The 19,157-nt window shown below is 38.7% G+C and overlaps 1 protein-coding gene across 30 annotated transcripts in view; it reads left to right on the forward strand.

Moving 5' to 3' along the window:
- RALYL (RALY RNA binding protein like) overlaps positions 1 to 19,157 on the forward strand; it is a 598,747-nt gene that overhangs the window by 458,470 nt on the left and 121,120 nt on the right. Inside the window, exon 1 of one of the 30 annotated variants that reach the window (XM_042844612.2) lies at positions 11,598 to 11,666. The exons of the other annotated variants lie outside the window; for them this stretch is intronic. The gene's annotated coding sequence lies outside the window, so the exon portion shown is untranslated. Of the gene's footprint in view, positions 1 to 11,597; positions 11,667 to 19,157 lie in introns of those variants that run through there. 30 annotated transcript variants of the gene reach the window in all.

A 19,157-nucleotide genomic window follows, 5' to 3' on the forward strand; every position in this document is an offset into this window, starting at 1 on the left:
CCATAAAACAGAAGTGAGTGATAGGTGTTCTTTTATCAGAGCTAATTAATTCAGAGGTAACTTCAATTGTGCTTAAAAAAATGCTTATTTTTGATTGCTCTGTGAATGAAGCCATAATTATTGTCTTCATTTAGAAAGTGTGCACCAGCAAAATTATTTTTATCAGGCAGGTTTTTAACTGTCTTGTTGTGGAGAGAGAGAGAGAGAGCTATGATATAGTATTTAATTGTAACAGCCTACAGTTCATTTCCCATTCTCCTTAATGTAACTCAGGAATAGGCTAATTATTATGTAGATATGGCTGTTTCAGCAAAACAAATTAGTAACTGTAACTGATCTATTTAAAAAAATGCTACTTTTACTACAGAACAATATCATGTGCCTTTTTAAGACAATGTTCAGTTCATACTGGAGAAACCTATCTCTGTGATCTTTCTGAACTCTTGGATGACAGGGTTCTACTTCACTTGGCTGCTCCATGGTATGATACGGTGACATTATGTAAGTCCTTAGTGTCACCGTGAAATATATTAGAATCATAGAGATTAAAGCTGGAAGGAATAGTTTCTAGTCTGATCTCATGTCTATAACAGACCACCAGCACCACTTAGCACCTGCACACTAAACTCAACAACCAAAATGAAACCAAAGTATTCCAGCCCACAGGAGATTAGACTATTATGTTCCACAGGCAGAGGATAGGAGGGACTGTGGGGCACCAGGGCCTGAGGCCATCACAACAGCAGGGAAATGATTCAGTAAGAGAGATCCAGATTATCCCGGCAAGTGACCTGCACCTACACACTACAGAGGAAGGCAAAAAACAAAAACAAAAAAAGCCCATGGTCACTGCCAATGTGACCTTGGGGAAAATACCTTCCCCATCCCGCATAGGTCAATTAGGTAGACCCTGAGCATGTACGCAAGAAATAGCCATCCAAGCACCTGAGAGAGAGAATGCTTGGAGCCATCATCCTGGCCCTCCCCATCCAATATCCCATCTCCAGCCCTGGCCATCCCTGATGCTTCAGAGGAAGGAGACAAACAAAAAACTTAAAAAAAACAGAATACATTTTGGGGGAGGATGGGATCCTTCCTGATCCCTGCAAGCAGCCAGCTGAAACCCTGAAGCATGAGCTTTTAGAAACATGAAACCTAAACTGGAAGTGAGCCCCAGGGCTGCTGAGTCCTGCCCTCGACCATCACAAGCAACCCTGCCATACAATCACACTCATAAATTTGTCCAGATCACTCTTAACATTAATTAAATTATTTGCCCCCACAACTCTTACTGGGAGGTATTCCGGAACCTCAACCCTCCGATGCTTACAAATCTTTTTCTAATTTCCAGCCTGAATTTGTTCATGGCCTGTTTATATCCATTTTTTCTAGTGCCAGCATTGTCCTTGAGCTTAAATGGTTCTTTACTATCTCTGGTATATAACCCGCTGATGTAATTATGGAAAGCAATGTTGTTAGTGGTGAATTAATATCAAAATACCATAGCACAAACACTTCGTCTGATTAACCAACTCATATTGTTTAGGTGTGGTTCAGAATACCTGATCACAACTGGTTTAGATATAGACACTTACAGGCCAGATTGTTAAAAGTGTTCAGCACCCGCAACTGGGGCCAGATTGTCAAGAGGCCACCACTTTTATTTAAGCAATTAAAGTAAGTTGAAAGAGCCTCAAAAGAGCTCAGCTTCAATTATTTTCAGTGTTCTTGAGAATAATGTTGGTCAACAAGCATTTTTTTTAAAACTGGCCACTTCATTTAGGCCCCTAAGTAAAAGCTGAGGTCTTTTGAAAATCTGGCCCAGTCTGTTTATATTTTAATGCTGTGGTATAAATTATCTGTAACCAAGTTATACAAGGAATGAATGAAATGGAGAAAATAACTCAATGACAATCTTTTTTTTTAGTGTATGTCACCCACTGGTTCATGTATGGTACATATATCAGGTCCCTCAGTTGGCCTGATCCACAAAGGATAAGGTCTGTTTCAGCTGTCAGCTCTGGAGCCTGGCTCTTTAGTTCAAGCTATAGAGACACCAATACTTTCATCTCTAGTCGTCCCCAGCCCTTAACGTCAGTCAAGATGGTGACTGTGACATATTACAATACAAGATACATATATGTAAATTTAATAATCTGGATTGTAAATTGTTTAGTTATTAGTTCCCCATATGTGCTTCAGATATCAAATAGAGTAAAATCTTTTGCGTATTTACCCTGTATTTAGTGTTAACTAAAGAATCTTGACGAAGGAATATGTGAGATTATCCAGGGTACAATCTGCACTAATGGACAGCTGTGTCCTCTTAATTTTCCAACCTGGGGTGCCTTTTACCTTGCTTCGCTGTGACAGCTACCACTCCTGGTCACTCACAAACAGTCGCCAACATGTAAATCACTCCCAGCTATACTGCATGAGTGCTATAGCCAGCCACTCATGAATTACACAGCAGAGCAACAACAGCAAATTTCCAGCCCCAGATTTTTCCCCAGAAATGCATGTCTTATACTGCCCAGCTCTCTCCTGGACAATACAAGCTCATATAAAGTCCGTCATTTATTAATAGAAAATGATATGCACAAATCTAATTATGCCAAATGGAGTTTCCCAAACACTTCAATCCAAACACATACTGGTTTAGATAGAACAACAAAACAAGTTTATTAACTACAGAAGAAAGATTTTAGGTGACTAAAAGTAATGAGACATATGCATTGGTTACAAAGAAATAAAAGGTAAAAGGCAACTAACAAAGCAAAGGTTTCTCTCACCGCATGTTCCAGCAGCCTTACTGGCTGAACCTCTTTCAGTCAGGATCTCCCCTCCCACCCCCCACCTCTCGTCCAATGCTGCTTCCTTTGTTGATGATGCTGTGGGTAGAGATGCAAGGGGGAGATAATTTGAGGCATCTGCTTTCCCCATTTTTATAGCCCTTTCTCTTGTGCAAGAATTAGCTCCAGCTGATGTTCAGGAGACAGAAAGTTGGTGTGGCCAGGAACCTTAAACTACTTCTTTGTCAAAATGTAGATCTTTTGCCCACACCCTCTCTCCTGCTGAAGAGTGGCCACTTAATCAGGTGATGGTCCCTTTGATCTCATTGACACTTGGCTGAGGCATTGGCTGGCCTTTTGTTTGTGACTGTCCTCCAGAACATGTTGGAAATAGGGCTGTTGATTAATTGCAGTTAACTCCTGCAATTAACTCAAAAAAATTAATCGTGATCAAAAAAATTAATCGAAATTCATCGCAGTTTTAAGCGCACCGTTAAACAATAGAATAACAATTGAAATTTATTAAATATTGTTCATGTTTTTCTACATTTACAAATATATTGATTTCAGTTACAGTACAAATACAAAGTGTACACTGCTCGCTTTATATTATTATTTTTATTACAAATATTTGCACTGTAAAAATAAACAAAAGAAATAGTATTTTTCAATTCATGTCATACAAGTACTGTAGTGAAATCTCTTTATCATGAAAGTGCAACTAACAAATGTAGAATTTTTTTGTTAAATAAGTGCACTCAAAAACAAAACAATGTAAAACTTTACAGCCTACAAGTCCACTCAGTCCTACTTCTTGTTCAGCCAATCGCTAAGACAAACCAGTTTGTTTACATTTACGGGAGATAATGCTGCTGGCTTCTTATTTAAAATGTCACCTGAAAGTGAGAACAGGCGTTCGCATGGCACTTTTGTAGCCGGCATTGCAAAGTATTTACTTGCCAGATATGCTAAACATTTGTATGCCCCTTCATGCTTCGGCCATGATTCCAGAGGACGAGCCTCCATGCTAATGATGTTTGTTAAAAAAATAATGCATTAATTATATTTGTGACTGAACTCCTTGAGAATTGTATGTCTCCTGTTCTGTTTTACCCGAATTCTGCCATATATTTCATGTTATAACAGTATTGGATGATGACCCAGCACATGTTGTTCATTATAAGAACACTTTCACAGCAAATTTGACAAAACGCAAACAAGGTACCAATGTGAAATTTCTAAAGATAGCCACAGCACTCGACCCAAGGTTTGAGAATCTGAAGTGCCTTCCAAAATCTGAGAGGGACAAGGTGTGGAGCATGCTTTCAGAAGTCTTAAAAGAGCAACACTTGAATGCAGAAATTACAGAACCTGAACCACCAAAAAAGAAAATCAACTTTCTGATGCTGGCATCTGACTCACATGATGAAAAGGAACATGTGTCGGTCTGCACTGCTTTGGATCGTTATTGAGCAGAACCCATTATCAGCACTGGACGCATGTCCTCTGGTGGTTGAAGCATGAAGGGACATATGAATCTTTAGTGCATGTAGCACATACATATCTTGCAATGCCGGCTACAACAGAGCCATGCAAATGCTGCTTCTCACTGTCAGGTGACATAGTAAACAAGAAGCAGGCAGTATTATCTCCTGCAAATTTAAAAAAACTTCTTGTCTGAGCGATTGGCTGAACAAGAAGTAGGACTGATGGATGTCTTGGCTCTAAAGTTTGACATAGTTTTATTTTTGAATGCAGTTTATTTTTTGTATATAATTCTACATTTGTAAGTTGCATTTTCGTGATAAAGAGATTGCACTACAGTACTTGTATGAGGTGAATTGAAATATACTATTTCTTTTGTTTTTTACAGTGCAAATATTTGTAATCAAAAATAAATATAAAGTGAGCACTGTACACTTTGTATTCTGGGTTGTAATTGGAATGAATTTATTTGAAAATGTAGAAAACATCCAAAATATTTAAATAAATGGTATTCTATTATTGTTTAACAGCGCAATTAATCACAATTAATTTTTTTAATCTCTTGACAGCCCTAGTTGGAACATATCTTGGTAGGGGCCAATGGCAACCCCAGCCTTAAAGGTCTCACAGCCCAGGATGCGGGAGCTCAGCTTACACTGATTTAGTTGCAGCCGCTGGGCATCTGGCAGGCTCAGCGTGCTGCTGGCTTTACAAAGGGGTGTGGGTGAGGTGGCATGATGCCCATGCCAAGAACAGCAACTGACGTGACAAGCCCAGAGGTGCCATGGCTCAGCCCTAGCAAGCCCCAGCACAAATTAAGCACTGCCCAGAGCTGCCAGGGCTATGACCTGCCAAGCCTAAAGGTTCCAGGGCTCAGCACAATTTAAGCAGTGGTTTTGTAAGCACCCAGCACAAATTAAGCCAAATAATAATAATTCCTCAGAGTATACTCTGTGTGTGTTTATTTTATTCATTTTAGAAAAGGATTTACACACTTTTCACAGGGTTTGGTGAGATATTTTCATGTCATGTAAGTGCAGAAGGTTAGATTAACATTTCCATTTAGGATAAATTTTCAGACAAATTCATTTGTCATCTGAATATAAGCATAAAACAGAAATGAAGCCATCTGGGCTACATGCCACATATGGGATTGCAGTTAGTATCTAATTTTTGCCGGACAGACCTGGATAAATAATGGAAACAAAACAAAACACCCTCAAAATAGAGCGACTGATTCCTCCAAGATTAAAGCTTGTAAATATTCTGAAGTAAACATTTGTTTCCACTAGTTTACTGATGTTTGCTCTTGGCAACTGGCCATTTTTGTCAACTTGAAAATGAGAAAATGTTTGTGTGGTGCAGTTTCTGATCTCTCTTTATTAACCTCAGGCTTTGGAACACTTTATACTGCTAAACAAAAGTTTCTAAGGAGCAACAAAAAGGAAAGGCAGAGAAAAAGGCACAGGAAAAATGAGAAGTTAATTGCTATTGTTGATCCTGTAGTAGTTATGAAGGTTGTGCCTAATGATTCTACGTGGAATAAGAAGATAAAGCGAATGAATATGTTTACTAATATCTACTTTTTGGTGTAACTGTAGTCTTATTTTTATTCCTTTGTGGAACACCGTATGCAGTGGCAATGGGAAGTTTCTTACAACAAATACAGTATGTGAAGCAATGTAGTCCAGTGAGTAAGGGCAGGTCTTCACTGGCGACGTTAAAGTGCTGCTGTGGCTTCCAGTGCTCTAAAAAAACCACCTCCGTGACCAGCGTGGCTACCAGTGCTGGGAGCCCTGAAACTTGCTGCATCTGGGGGGTGTTTTTTCACACTCCTGAGCGAGACAGTTGCAGCACTGTAAAGTGCCAGTGTAGACAAGCCCTAAGTGTGACCAGAGTCCCAGGGGAGCCACCCTGAGGTTACTCAATTAGGGTATACTGCAAAGAATGGGGCAGGCAATCCCCAATGCTGGTAGATATTCCAATACTTACATGTAACAAGCCAGCACATAATACCTTACTTGTTACCCAGAAGCCAACAACACAGTTCCCTTAAAGCAACCCAGCCTTAGGCCTCCACCCCAACACCCAAGTCAAATATGATGAGGATTACTGAATATCTTATTATTCATATAATAAAGTTCTACCAATTCCAAAGGATCAGACACATTACTTCCCAGGTTAATGAATATTTCAGATCTTAACCAAATACACGCTTACAGCCAATCCTTATTAACTAAGCTAACATTTATTAATAAAGAAAAGAGAGAGAGTATTGGTTAGAAGATCAGCATACATACAGACATGAGTACAGTTCTGAGATCAGTTTCATAGTAGAGATGGTGAGCTTTGCAGTTGCAAAGAGTTATTTCAGAATTAGTCCATAAATTATAGTTCAATGTTCATATTGAGGATGATCCAGAGGGGACTGGAGATCTCAATCTTATGACCCAAGCTTCCCCTGGGTAAAGCATCAAGCAGATCTGAGATAAAAAGGATCAGGATCCAAGACACTTTTATACAGTTCCAGGTCTTCTCTTGACAGCTCAGAGGCCTGAGGTGAACAGTAGGCAATCATTGAGACTTTGAAGTAGACCTATTTTCTAACTTTCACTGGTAATTAGCTATAGGGATTAACATAAGGCAATTGCCTGTTTTCCACCATTCGCAAGTAATTTGCTATACATTTCAAACAGAGATGAATACAGTGATATCACTATTTTTATATTTCATTTAAATGTTAAGATGTCCTTTTGATCTCGGAATTAACAGAATACAGCATAGGGGAGAGGCAACTCTAGATTTAGTCCTGAGTGGAGTGCAGGAGCTGGTCCAAGAGGTAACTATAGCAGGACGCTTGGAAATAGTGACCATAATACAATAGCATTCAATATCCCTGTGGTGGGAAGAACATCTCAACAGCCCAACACTGTGGCATTTAATTTCAAAAGGGGGAACTATGCAAAAATGAGGGGGTTAGTTAAACAGAAGTTAAAAGGTACAGTGACTAAAGTGAAATCCCTGCAAGCTGCATGGATGCTTTTTAAAGACACCATAATAGAGGCCCAACTTCAATGTAAACCCCAAATTAAGAAACACAGTAAAAGAACTAAAAAAGAGCCACGGTGGCTTAACAACCATGTAAAAGAAGCAGTGAGAGATAAAAAGACTTCCTTTAAAAAGTGGAAGTCAAATCCTAGTGAGGCAAATAGAAAGGAGAATAAACACTGCCAAATTAAGTGCAAGAATGTAATAAGAAAAGGAGTTTGAAGAACGGCTAGCCAAAAACTCCAAAAGGTAATAACAAAATGTTTTTTAAGTACATCAGAAGCAGGAAGCCTGCTAAACAACCAGTGGGGCCCCTTGATGATCGAGATACGAAAGGAGCGCTTAAAGACGATAAAGTCATTGCGGAGAAACTAAATGGATTCTTTGCTTCAGTCTTCACGGCTGACGATGTTAGGGAGATTCCCAAACCTGAGCTGGCTTTTGTAGGTGACAAATCTGAGGAACTGTCACGGATTGAAGTGTCACGAGAGGAGGTTTTGGAATTAATTGATAAACTTAACATTAACAAGTCACCGGGACCAGATGGCATTCACCCAAGAGTTCTGAAAGAACTCAACTGTGAAGTTCGGAATGGTTAACTAAGGTTTGTAACCTGTCCTTTAAATCAGCTTCTGTACCCAGTGACTGGAACTTAGCTAATGTAATGCCAATATTTAAAAAGGGCTCTAGAGGTGATCCCGGCAATTACAGACCGGTAAGTCTAACGTCTGTACCAGGCAAATTAGTCGAAAGAATAGTTAAGAATAAAATTGTCTGACACATAGAAAAACATAAACTGTTGAGCAATAGTCAACATGGTTTCTGTAAAGGGAAATCGTGTCTTACTAATCTATTAGAATTCTTTGAAGGGGTCAACAAACATGTGGACAGGAGGGATCCAGTGGACATAGTGTACTTAGATTTCCAGAAAGCCTTTGACAAGGTCCCTCACCAAAGGCTTTATGTAAATTAAGCTGCCATGGGATAAAAGGGAAGGTCCTTTCATGGATTGAGAACTGGTTAAAAGACAGGGAACAAAGGGTAGGAATTAATGGTAAATTCTCAGAATGGAGAGGGGTAACTAGTGGTGTTCCCCAACGGTCAGTCCTCGGACCGATCCTATTCAACTTATTCATAAATGATCTGGAGAAAGGGGTAAACAGTGAGGTGGCAAAGTTTGCCCATGATACTAAACTGCTCAAGATAGTTAAGACCAAAGCAGACTGTGAAGAACTTCAAAAAGATCTCACAAAACTAAGTGATTGGGCAACAAAATGGCAAATGAAATTTAGTGCACATTGGAAAAAATAACCCCAACTATACATACAATATGATGGGGGCTAATTTAGCTACAAGAAGTCAGGAAAAAGATCTTGGAGTCATCGTGGATAGTTCTCTGAAAATGTCCACGCAGTGTGCAGAGGCGGTCAAAAAAGCAAACAGGATGTTAGGAATCATTAAAAAGGAGATAGAGAATAAGACTGAGAATATATTATTGCCCTTATATAAATCGATGGTACGCCCTCATCTCGAATACTGCGTACAGATGTGGTCTCCTCATCTCAAAAAAGATATACTGGCACTAGAAAAGGTTCAGAAAAGGGCAACTAAAATGATTAAGGGTTTGGAACGGGTCCCATATGAGGAGAGATTAAAGAGGCTAGGACTCTTCAGCTTGGAAAAGAGGAGACTAAGGGGGGATATGATAGAGGTATATAAAATCATGAGTGATGTGGAGAAAGTGGATAAGGAAAAGTTATTTACTTATTCCCATAATACAAGAACTAGCGGTCATTAAATGAAATTAATAGGCAGCAGGTTTAAAACAAATAAAAGGAAGTTCTTCTTCACGCAGCACAAGGTCAACTTGTGAAACTCCTTACCTGAGGAGGTTGTGAAGGCTAGGACTATAACAGCGTTTAAAAGAGAACTGGATAAATTTATGGTGGTTAAGTCCATTAATGGCTATTAGCAAGGACGGGTAAGGAATGGTGTCCCTAGCCTGTCTGTCAGAGGGTGGAGATGGATGGCAGGAGAGAGATCACTTGATCATTGCCTGTTAGGTTCACTCCCTCTGGGGCACCTGGCATTGGCCACTGTCGGTAGACAGGATACTGGGCTAGATGGACCTTTGGTCTGACCCGGTACGGCCTTTCTTATGTTATGTTCTTATGTAAACCTAGCTGTAATTTCTCATTATTATTTGGATCACTTTTGCAGGGGCTTATATGTATCTTCTTTATAATAGGCAATGGCAGCTATATAACCAGGAACAAAACCACTCAGGGATAGTGGGCTCCTTTGGATTCATTGTTTATTCCTTTTTCTTAAAGAAAGCCAGCATTCTCAAGTTGACAGTGACCATGAAGTGATGTTTGAGGTAGGCAGAAGTATGCAAGGCTGCACTTATTTTAGCTTCTTATTGTATGTTCACAAATTTCATCTCAGCACTTTCCAAAAAAAGTTAAGACCTTTTTCTGCAGCCTCTTATTCAAGATGTTTAAACCAGATGGAATTTATCATACTATGTGATATAAGCATACATGGCACTTTCCAAAGCCATTGGCACTGACCTACATCTGCTCTCTTTGAAGTCAGTTTTGCCAATGACTTCAGTGAGAACAGTGTTATGCTAACATTGGGCACTTCTGAAAATGTCACGCTCAGAATTCTTCATCAGAAAATAACAACCACTACTTTTGCCACCTAAGAGTAATTGCTAATGAAACAATAGCACAAATATTTGTATCCACAGGATTATTATATAGAGAGAGTTTGGTAAAGCAGCAGTATGGGCTATTAAAGAAAAGGATTGTAAATTTATGTCACAACAGAATATAAGTGTGGGCATTGAGCTTCTAAGATTCACACTAATAATACTATGGCTATCAGTCCAGAATAAATATATTTAAAATTTAGCAGTATCCAAGACCACACTTAAGAGTACAAAAGTTTTTCTGATGATAAAAGGTTGCTGAACGGGGAACTATACATTAACTGTCCAAACATTAGGAGTTAACAGGCTGTTCTGACATTGTCAGAGCTTTATCCCCTTATATTTAATGGGACCACTCAGTCCTAAAACGTAAAACTGACTGTAAAAAAAAAAATTATAAAAACAGACAATCTTTTTTTTTTTTTTACTAAAAACATATTTTAAAATAACAGAACTTGAAGGCTTTAAAACTTTTATTTCCATAAAAATGACAGACATGAAATTAGCAGTTGATTCAGTGTGTCCAAAAGATTAATGCTTCCAGGTGAGCTCAGGGAACTGTTTCATTTGGTCAGCCACTGGGAGTTTTTCATTGCACTACAGAAAATCTGACAGTTCTGAAAGCTGCAGGTAGAAGTTCCAGATAGGATTTATGTCACCACTGGTCCCTTTAAAAATTACGATAAATAGCAGTTTTCAGAAAGAAAATTTCCACGATTTATGAATGTTTTATTTGCTGTATATTCAAGCAATTCATTCCTACATCAATTTCAATAATATTAGTTTAACTCCGGGTTTAGAGATTGGTGTCTAGGATATCTCTAATTCAAGATTTCTCAGTGTTTGCATTATAAATCTGTATTTTCAGCTGATTAGGAGTCAGTAGTAAAAATTAGTTCCAGGATTTGGCAAAAATGGTTCCAGTCTATGATGCCTGTACTTTCAGTTTACTGTAGCTCCTGCTTGTTATGGTTTAGGTATCAGTATGAATTGAATCCACCCAGGGAACTGTGTGCATTGGAAGTGACAGAGAATTAGTAACTGGCAATGAACATAAGTGTTAATTGTACTGAAATTTTGCACATTGTTTATTTGAAAATTAGCTCCTGAATAATGCTATCTCCCTTGTGTCACTCTTTTGTGGAATTAAGCCTCCCTGTGCTGTCATTTGTTCAACCTTGAAGTGTTCAAGAAAATGGCAAACAGGTCAGTGAATGCCATGGAATAGTCTACTCTGAAATACTTACATATGCTAGAGAAAATGAGTATTTTAAAATTTTATGTACAAAATATGGGCCCCTCTAATATTGTGTCAGTGCTTCATAAATATTTTACAGCAATCACATTACAGACAAAATTTCCACAACAGCTACCATATAGTATCTGGAATAGTGCAATATTTCCATAAACTTGTGTCATAAACAGACAGTTAAGGGTTAATTCCTCTTTTACCTGTAAAGGGTTAAGAAGTTCACATAGCCTAGCTGACACCTGACCAGAGAAACCAATGGGGGAACAAGATGTTTTCAAAGAGGGAGGAGGGAAATCAGTCTTTGGTCTGTTCAGAAAAGTTTGTGCCGGAGTGAAGGATCCAGGAATCAGCCATCTAACATTTCTTAAAAGTAGTAAGTGTTTAGAGAAGGAATGTATTAGATTATGTTTATTTTCTTTTGTGACTTCTTTTTGCATAGAGGGAGAATCAAATTGGGTTTCTTTGTGTAACTAAGGTTTTGCCCAGAGGGACATCCTCTGTGTTTTGAATCTGTTGTCTGTGAGAGTAGCTTGCATGCTAATCTCACAGAAGTATTCCTTTCACCCTTTTTCTTTAATTAAAAGTCTTCTTTTAAGAACCTGATTGATTTTTCCTTGTTTTAAGATCCAAGGGTTTTTTTTTTTTTTTGGATCTGGGCACACCAGGAATTGGTGGGAGGTGAATCAGTCTCAATCCTGCCAGGAAAAGGGGGATAAAGACTGGGGAAATAGTTGGGGAGAAGGCAGAGTTTCCAAATGATTCTCCCATAACCATTTGTTTAAACTATTTGGTGGTGGCAGCTACTAGATCTAAGCTGGTAAATAAGCTTAGGAGTTATCTCATGCAGGTCCCCACCTCTGTACCCTAAAGTTCAGAGTGGGGGTGACACCTTGACAACTTGAAATAGGAAATAATACCTGGATCTCATATAGCATTGTATGGCAAATATTATTATATACTTTAATATGTATGCACTATTATGGTATCACCCTCCATTGTATGTACTTACTTTATATATACATATACATATAAAATCTAAAATGTATATATCTACGATATGATGATAACAAGCAAAGGGAAGTGATAGAGGAAGGAGTAAGAAGGGTTACATTACAAGAAGGGAAATAACATTAATCCTATTGTGCGGTAAACAAATATTACACATTCTGATTTTTCTTATTTTAATTTTTTTTTAAGGAAATAAGGTGGGATCAAAATGGAGGAGTAGTTCACTCTAGACAATGGTGGATAACTGGAACATAAGAACCAGGCAAAATAAGTGGTTGTCAAGGAGGAATTTGACAGCTGGGAGTGAGAATGATTGATCCAAGATAAGAGCAGTCTGGTTGAGAATAATGGTCTTGTGGTTAAGGCACTAGAATAAGGATCTGGGTTCACTTCCCTGCCACAGGCTTCCTGCATGATCTGTGCACTGCAGTCCTTGGTTTCCTGTCTACAAAATCAGGATGACAATTCCTTTGTCTCTATTGGCTGTCTAGTTAAGCAGGATGCTCCTGGAGGCAGAGATTCTCTTACTAGGTGTTTGTACAGCATCAAGAACTGTGGGACCACAATTGAATGTGCCATCCGTAAATGCTACTGAAATACAAATCATTGATTTAAAATTGGGAAAACAATTTTGTGAAAACAATTGAAGTTGTTTCTGTTGTGCAAGGTTCAAAACAGACCATTTTTGTGTTTGTCTTTTGTTTTATGAAATTATCTGAGACTTTTTTAACCAAAAACCAAGTTTTCAGTAAAATAGTCCAGAAAATGAAAAATGTCAATAATGTTGAAAAATTAGATTACAATTTTGATTGAAATATCAATTTAAAATGTCACAGGAACAGTCTGCAAACAAATGGGAAAGGCCAGAATGTCAACAGGTTGGGGTTTTTTGCAACTTGTTTTGTGAAGAACTTTTTGCATGAATAATGTTGACTGTCTCTAATAATAACAAGAAATGCCACGCCAGATGTGTGGGAAAGCATGAGACAAGGAAACCCTAAGATTCCACAGAACCCTCTTGCATCAAGTCTCAGTACTGGAGCTTGCCATGGAGAGTTAAGCCTCACACAATGGGGAGTTAAAGGACATGATGTGGGGCAGACAAGACATCTAGATCAGTGTTGAAAAGAGAGAAAAAGATTTTTGGAGGAATAGGAAAAAATGGCTGAAGTTCATAGCCATGTTATTTAAAATGTGTAACATTGGCAGGTCTGAAGGAATAAATATGAGAGTCTCCTCCTGCATCCCAGCTGCAATGTTGAAAGTCACTGCTTGAAGCTAAGTGCAGTGGCTGAGGCACTTAAACATCTACTCAACATTAAGATTTACCAGAGGCTTATGAAAATAACTATCTTTGGTTACCGAAGAGGAACACCAAATAATTTGATAGCTGCTGCCCTGTAGCAATTGTTCTTGATCTGAAAGGCACTGTATCTTCTTTTTGTAAACAGCATCTTTATTGCTGTCAAGAGAAGGCAAAGGAATAAAGGAGTTCATTCAGCTCCTCACTATATGAAAAAGCTGCAAGCTTGACTTGCATCTTCTGTGAGATAGAAGATAATGCCCACAGGTATTACACAAACTCCTTGTTTAAGACAGACCATGTAGTCACTATTGTGGCACATCACTCACTTGTGGACTGGTGCTACCTCACTAAAACCAACTACATGCTTCCTATTAATCATAGCAATGTAAAGTAACAATGCAAAGGATACAATAATAGTATGTGACAATCCTCGCATGAACTATTTTAGGACTGGCTATCCTAACATCCAAGGCAATTTTGTTGCTCTCCAAAAGGCCAAAATAAATAAATAAATTAAATAAATGTAATGTGACATTTTACTACCCCTCCCAATCTCTGTTGCCTTATTAGACTTTATATACATATATATTTAGGGGTAGGCAGGGTAGGCCCTACACAGATGCATGTGGGACGGAAATCCTGCTCTCCGGGTGATGGAGCAGCTCCAGAATCACTACACCAAAGGCTACTCCAGCCCAATCGCAGATCCCTGTGTAACAGCTCCATGTAGTAGTGGATCTTCCATCCCTAGCTTCTGTGCCCCGACTTCTACTATCCTTGAGCACTGCTGTGTGGAGAACTTGGTTGGGCTCATACCATGCCAGGGAGGGACAATTCCAACACATCTTCAAATGCAAAGAAGCCCACTAGAGGGGAGGCGATTATACTTGCCCCATACTGTAGTTTGGCCAGTTGAGGTGCAGCCCTTGGTAACTGTAGAAGTTCTTCACCCTGGACTAAATCTTGTGGAAGGATAAGAGTCACAAAGGCAATGAACCAGTGCTCTTCCCTTTTGGGGTGAGAGGATGGAGGTCTCCGCCTCTGCACACTGCAGTCAACTGTTGCACAGTGGTTGTCTGAGCCCCACTACATGGAGCGTTTCAGGAAAGTCACTTCAGACATGGCCAGGGAATGTGCTTCCACACAGGTAAAGGGTAGCACAGGGGATATGAAAATCATAGAAGCCCCAAGGCTGTAGTATCTGCCCCAAGGCTGTAGTATCTGCCACAAAGCAGCTCTGCTGTTGCTCTGCAACCTAAGTAGAGAATTCAATTTCCCTCCTGCATCCCCAGAAAGCCAACTTGGTGCAAGATCTGTTTGCTAAGTTTGTTTATAAGGGTCAGGATTTTCTGTAGAACTGAATAAGGTTTTGGGGGCTGTGGGTTGGGGAAAGGATTTCAAACAACAGCATGCCTGACACTTTAGTTAATCAATGGTGTTAAGAAGAGATAGTTGAACAAAGCACTTTCTTAAACTATTCAAAAAGGCAGCTCTTTCTGGTCGAAGCATTTACAATAGCTGTCATCTTAGTTAGCATAAAGAAAATTTCCAGCTACTTGCATGCTCAGAGAAAATGCAAATGCAGCGGATACATGTGAGCAAATTATTTGTAGCACTATAGGTGAGTAGCATGTTACACACCTTTGTTTTATATTTTACAAACAATGTTTATTTGAATTTGTAATTAATTTTCTGGGAAGTTTCTTCCTTCACAGCTCCAAAAATTTGGCACAGAGTAGAACAAAGCGTAGGCCCACTCATGGCAGTTGGCATTTCCCACATTTTAAAATAACTTAATTGCTTTCTTATTCAAGCCACAAAAATGGTTTACTCTTATTGCTAAGGGAAACAAGCAGTTGATGTACTGTCTAAATTTTGTAAGATAGATAATGACTAAGTGTAACATGACTTGGTTACAATTCCCTTTGATATAGTATATGCATTGTTTGAAGTTCCCCACGTGTGGAGCGTTCTGGTTTTTATGACACATCATTGATTTCAAGCACTGTAATTAAATATTGTTTTGAAGCGGACATGCTGTGCAGATATCATTGTGGAGGTCCACGTATGTTGTCTCTCAATGATTTACATATCAAATTTACTTAGTTTATATGTAATTTGCAAGCCCTGCAACCTCAGGGATCTGGACAATATTATTAGCAACAAAGATTCCATATTCAAAATTAGTTATCAATTCTGCTGATGGTGCATAAGACAGAAAATAATCTAGGTCCTTGTCTCATAGCTTTATTGGCTCCGCTGTTCTAACAATAGAAAGTAGTAAACAACTATTTTATTCAGAAAAGTAATCAAATATGACTTTGAATTCACAGAGACTTTCTTGAGTAATGCTGTTCCTTTTTGCATCGTCATTTTTCTAAATATAGTAGTACCTTAGTAATATTGTGGTGATAATGTTAAATACTACTGCTACTACTATATACTATATGATGAGTCATAACGATTCAGGAGCCTATGGGCTTGATCATTCCCTCTGAGAAGCAAATATGCATCACTATGTCTCTTGTCAAATTACAAATGTATCTAATTTTACAGTGTAAGCAGTGATGTTTATCTGTAGAGCCCTGCGTGGATACAAAATTTGTGTCCACATCTGACCCGCAATCTGCAAACATGGTCCACGGATATCTGCAGATTTCAAGAGCTCTATTTATTTGCATTCTGGCGGGGAGAATCATTAACAGTATGTATATCTTCACACTGTTGCCAACTTTATTTGACACAAAGTTTATGACCTAATAAATGTAAATGTCTACTATGAAACTAATGATTGATGAACTATATTATCTCACAAGATTTCCAGTTGGTCTAGAAACAGTATGAAATTATCTTTCTTGAGAAATGTTAACAAATTCACTTCTAATCTTAGACAGAACTGGAAAATAATGGGATGTGAAAAGGCAACGCTAGCTTTCTCTGACCTTTTGCCACATTCCATTCTCAACCCATAGTGAGGTACTCAGGGTGCTGCACAGCTTTCAGTTAGAATATATTTAAAGACATTATAAAACAACTTAAAGACAGTTTGTAAGCCTATTGGGAAGAAGGGGTGTCTTCCTGTATGTGTAGACAGTACCTGACCTATTGTGGATCCTATCAGTATACAAATGATTGACAGTTGGCTTGAAATTTTCTTGCTAGCTTTATGCTTTGAAAAAGTGGGTATTTACAAGAACAGGGAAGTTTAATTTTATGCCCATTGGACTGTGATTTTTGGATGGTCTGTAGTGGAAGCATCAGTTCTCAGAGAATAAGATGATTTTATTTTTCTTCATAAGCATACCACTATACAGTGTTCTAATCAAACACCGTTGAAGGGGCATGGGACCTCTGAGTATTCAATAAATTTTTTTTTATCTCCCCCGCCCTTTAACCTGCTTAGTTATTCATTTGCTGCTGAGCAGTGATGGAAACCATAGAATGCTAGAAATGTAGGCTTGCAAGGGACCTCGAGGCCATGAAGTCCAGCTCCTTGTGCTGATGAAGGACCAAGTAAAACTAGACCATTTCTGACAGGTGTTTGTCCAACTTGTTCTTAAAAACCTTCCATGAAACCTTCCATGATGGGGATTCCACAACATCCCTTGATAACCTATTGCAGAGTTTAATTACTCTTACAGTTAGGAAGACTTTCCTAATATCTTACCTAACTCTCCCTTGCTGCAAATTAAGACCATTACTTTCCTATCTTCAGTGGACATGACAAACAATCACAGTTCTCTTTATAACAGCTCTTAACATATTTGAAGACTATTATTGGGGCCCTTTCAGTCTTCATTCCCAGTTTTTTTAAACCTTTCCTCATAAGGTCTTGTTTGTTTCTTCTCGGGATTCTTTCCAGTTTGTCCACATCCTTCCTAAAGTGTGATGGCCAGAACTGGACATAGCATTTCAGCTGAGGCCTCACCCATGTCAAGTAGAGTGGGATAATAAATACGACAATCCTACTAATATAACAAATAATTATATTAGCCTTTTTCGCAACTGCATCACATTGTTGACTCATTCAATTTGTGATCCATTATAACCACCACTTCCTTTTCAGCAGTACTACCACCTAGTCAGTTATTCTCCATTTTGTAGTTGTGCATTTGATTTTTTCTTTTTAAGTGTAGTACTATGCACCTATCTTTATTGAATTCAGCTTGTTAATTTCAGATCAATTCTCCAATTTGTCAAGGCCATTTTCAATTCTAATCCTATCTTCCAAAGTGCTTGCAACTCCTCCCAGTTTAGTGTCATCTGCAAATTTTATAAACATACTTTCCATTCCATTATCCAAGTCATTAATGAGATGATTGACTAGTACCAGGACTGACCCCTGCAGGACCCCAGTAGTTATACACTCCCAGTTTGATAGCAAGCCATTGATAACTACTATTTGATTGCAGTTTTTCAAGCAGTTGTGCACCCACCTTATAGTAATTTTGTTTAGACTACATTTCCCCTAATTTGCTTATGAGAATGTCATGTGGGACTGTCAAAAGCCTGACTAAAATCAAGATATAACACATTTACTGGTTCCCCCTATCCACTAGATCAGTTATCTTGTCAAAGAAGAAAATTAGGTTGGTTTGGCCTAATATGTTCATGACAAAGCCATGCTGGGTGTTAGTTGTAACTCTATTATCTTCTAGATGCTTACAAACTGATTGTTTAACAATTTGCTTCAATATTATTTCAGGTGTCAAAGTTAGGCTGACCAGTCCCTGGGTCCTCTCTGTTCCCCTGTTTAAAGATAAGTACTATGCTTGCCCTTCTCCAGTACTCTGGGACCTCCCATCCTCCAAGGGTTCTCAAAGATAATTGCTAATGGTTCTGAGGCTGTTTCAGCTAGTTCCTTAAGTACCCTAGGCTGAATTTCACTAGGCCCTGATGACTTGAATTTCTCTAACTTATCTAGTATCAGAGGGGTAGCCGTGTTAATCTGAATCTGTAAAAAGCAACAGAGGGTCCTGTGGCATCTTTAAGACTAACAGAAGTATTGGAGCATAAGCTTTCGTGGGTGAATGCGTCTGATGAAGTGGGCATTCACCCACAAAAGCTTAAGCTCCAATACTTCTGTTAGTCTTAAAGGTGCCACAGGACCCTCTGTTGCCTCTAACTTATCTAATTATACTTAAACCTGTCCTTTCCATATTTTGGCTTGTTTCCTTCCCCCTTGTTGAAATATTGTGGTAAGTACCTGATCATCATTAACTTTCTTAGTGAAGATTGAAGCAGAACAGGCATTAAACATCTCAACTTTCTTGTTGTTATCAATTACTAGCTCTTCTTTCCTTCTAAGTAGAGAGCCTACACTTTCCTTTCTCTTGTTCCTAATGTATTTTAAGAATGTCTTCTTAATGCCTTTTATGTCCCTGGCTAGGTGTAACTCATTTTGTGCCTTAGCCTCTCATTTTGTCCCTACATGTTTTTGCTATTCTTTTGTACTCATCCCTAGCAATTTGTCCACGTTTCCACCTTTTATAGGATTCCCTTTTGATTTTCGGGTCATTAAAGAGCTCCTGTTGGAGCTATAATGGCTTC

The sequence above is a fragment of the Chrysemys picta genome, chromosome 2 (genome assembly GCF_011386835.1).
Source record: "Chrysemys picta bellii isolate R12L10 chromosome 2, ASM1138683v2, whole genome shotgun sequence".
NCBI classification, from domain to species: Eukaryota; Metazoa; Chordata; order Testudines; family Emydidae; genus Chrysemys; species Chrysemys picta.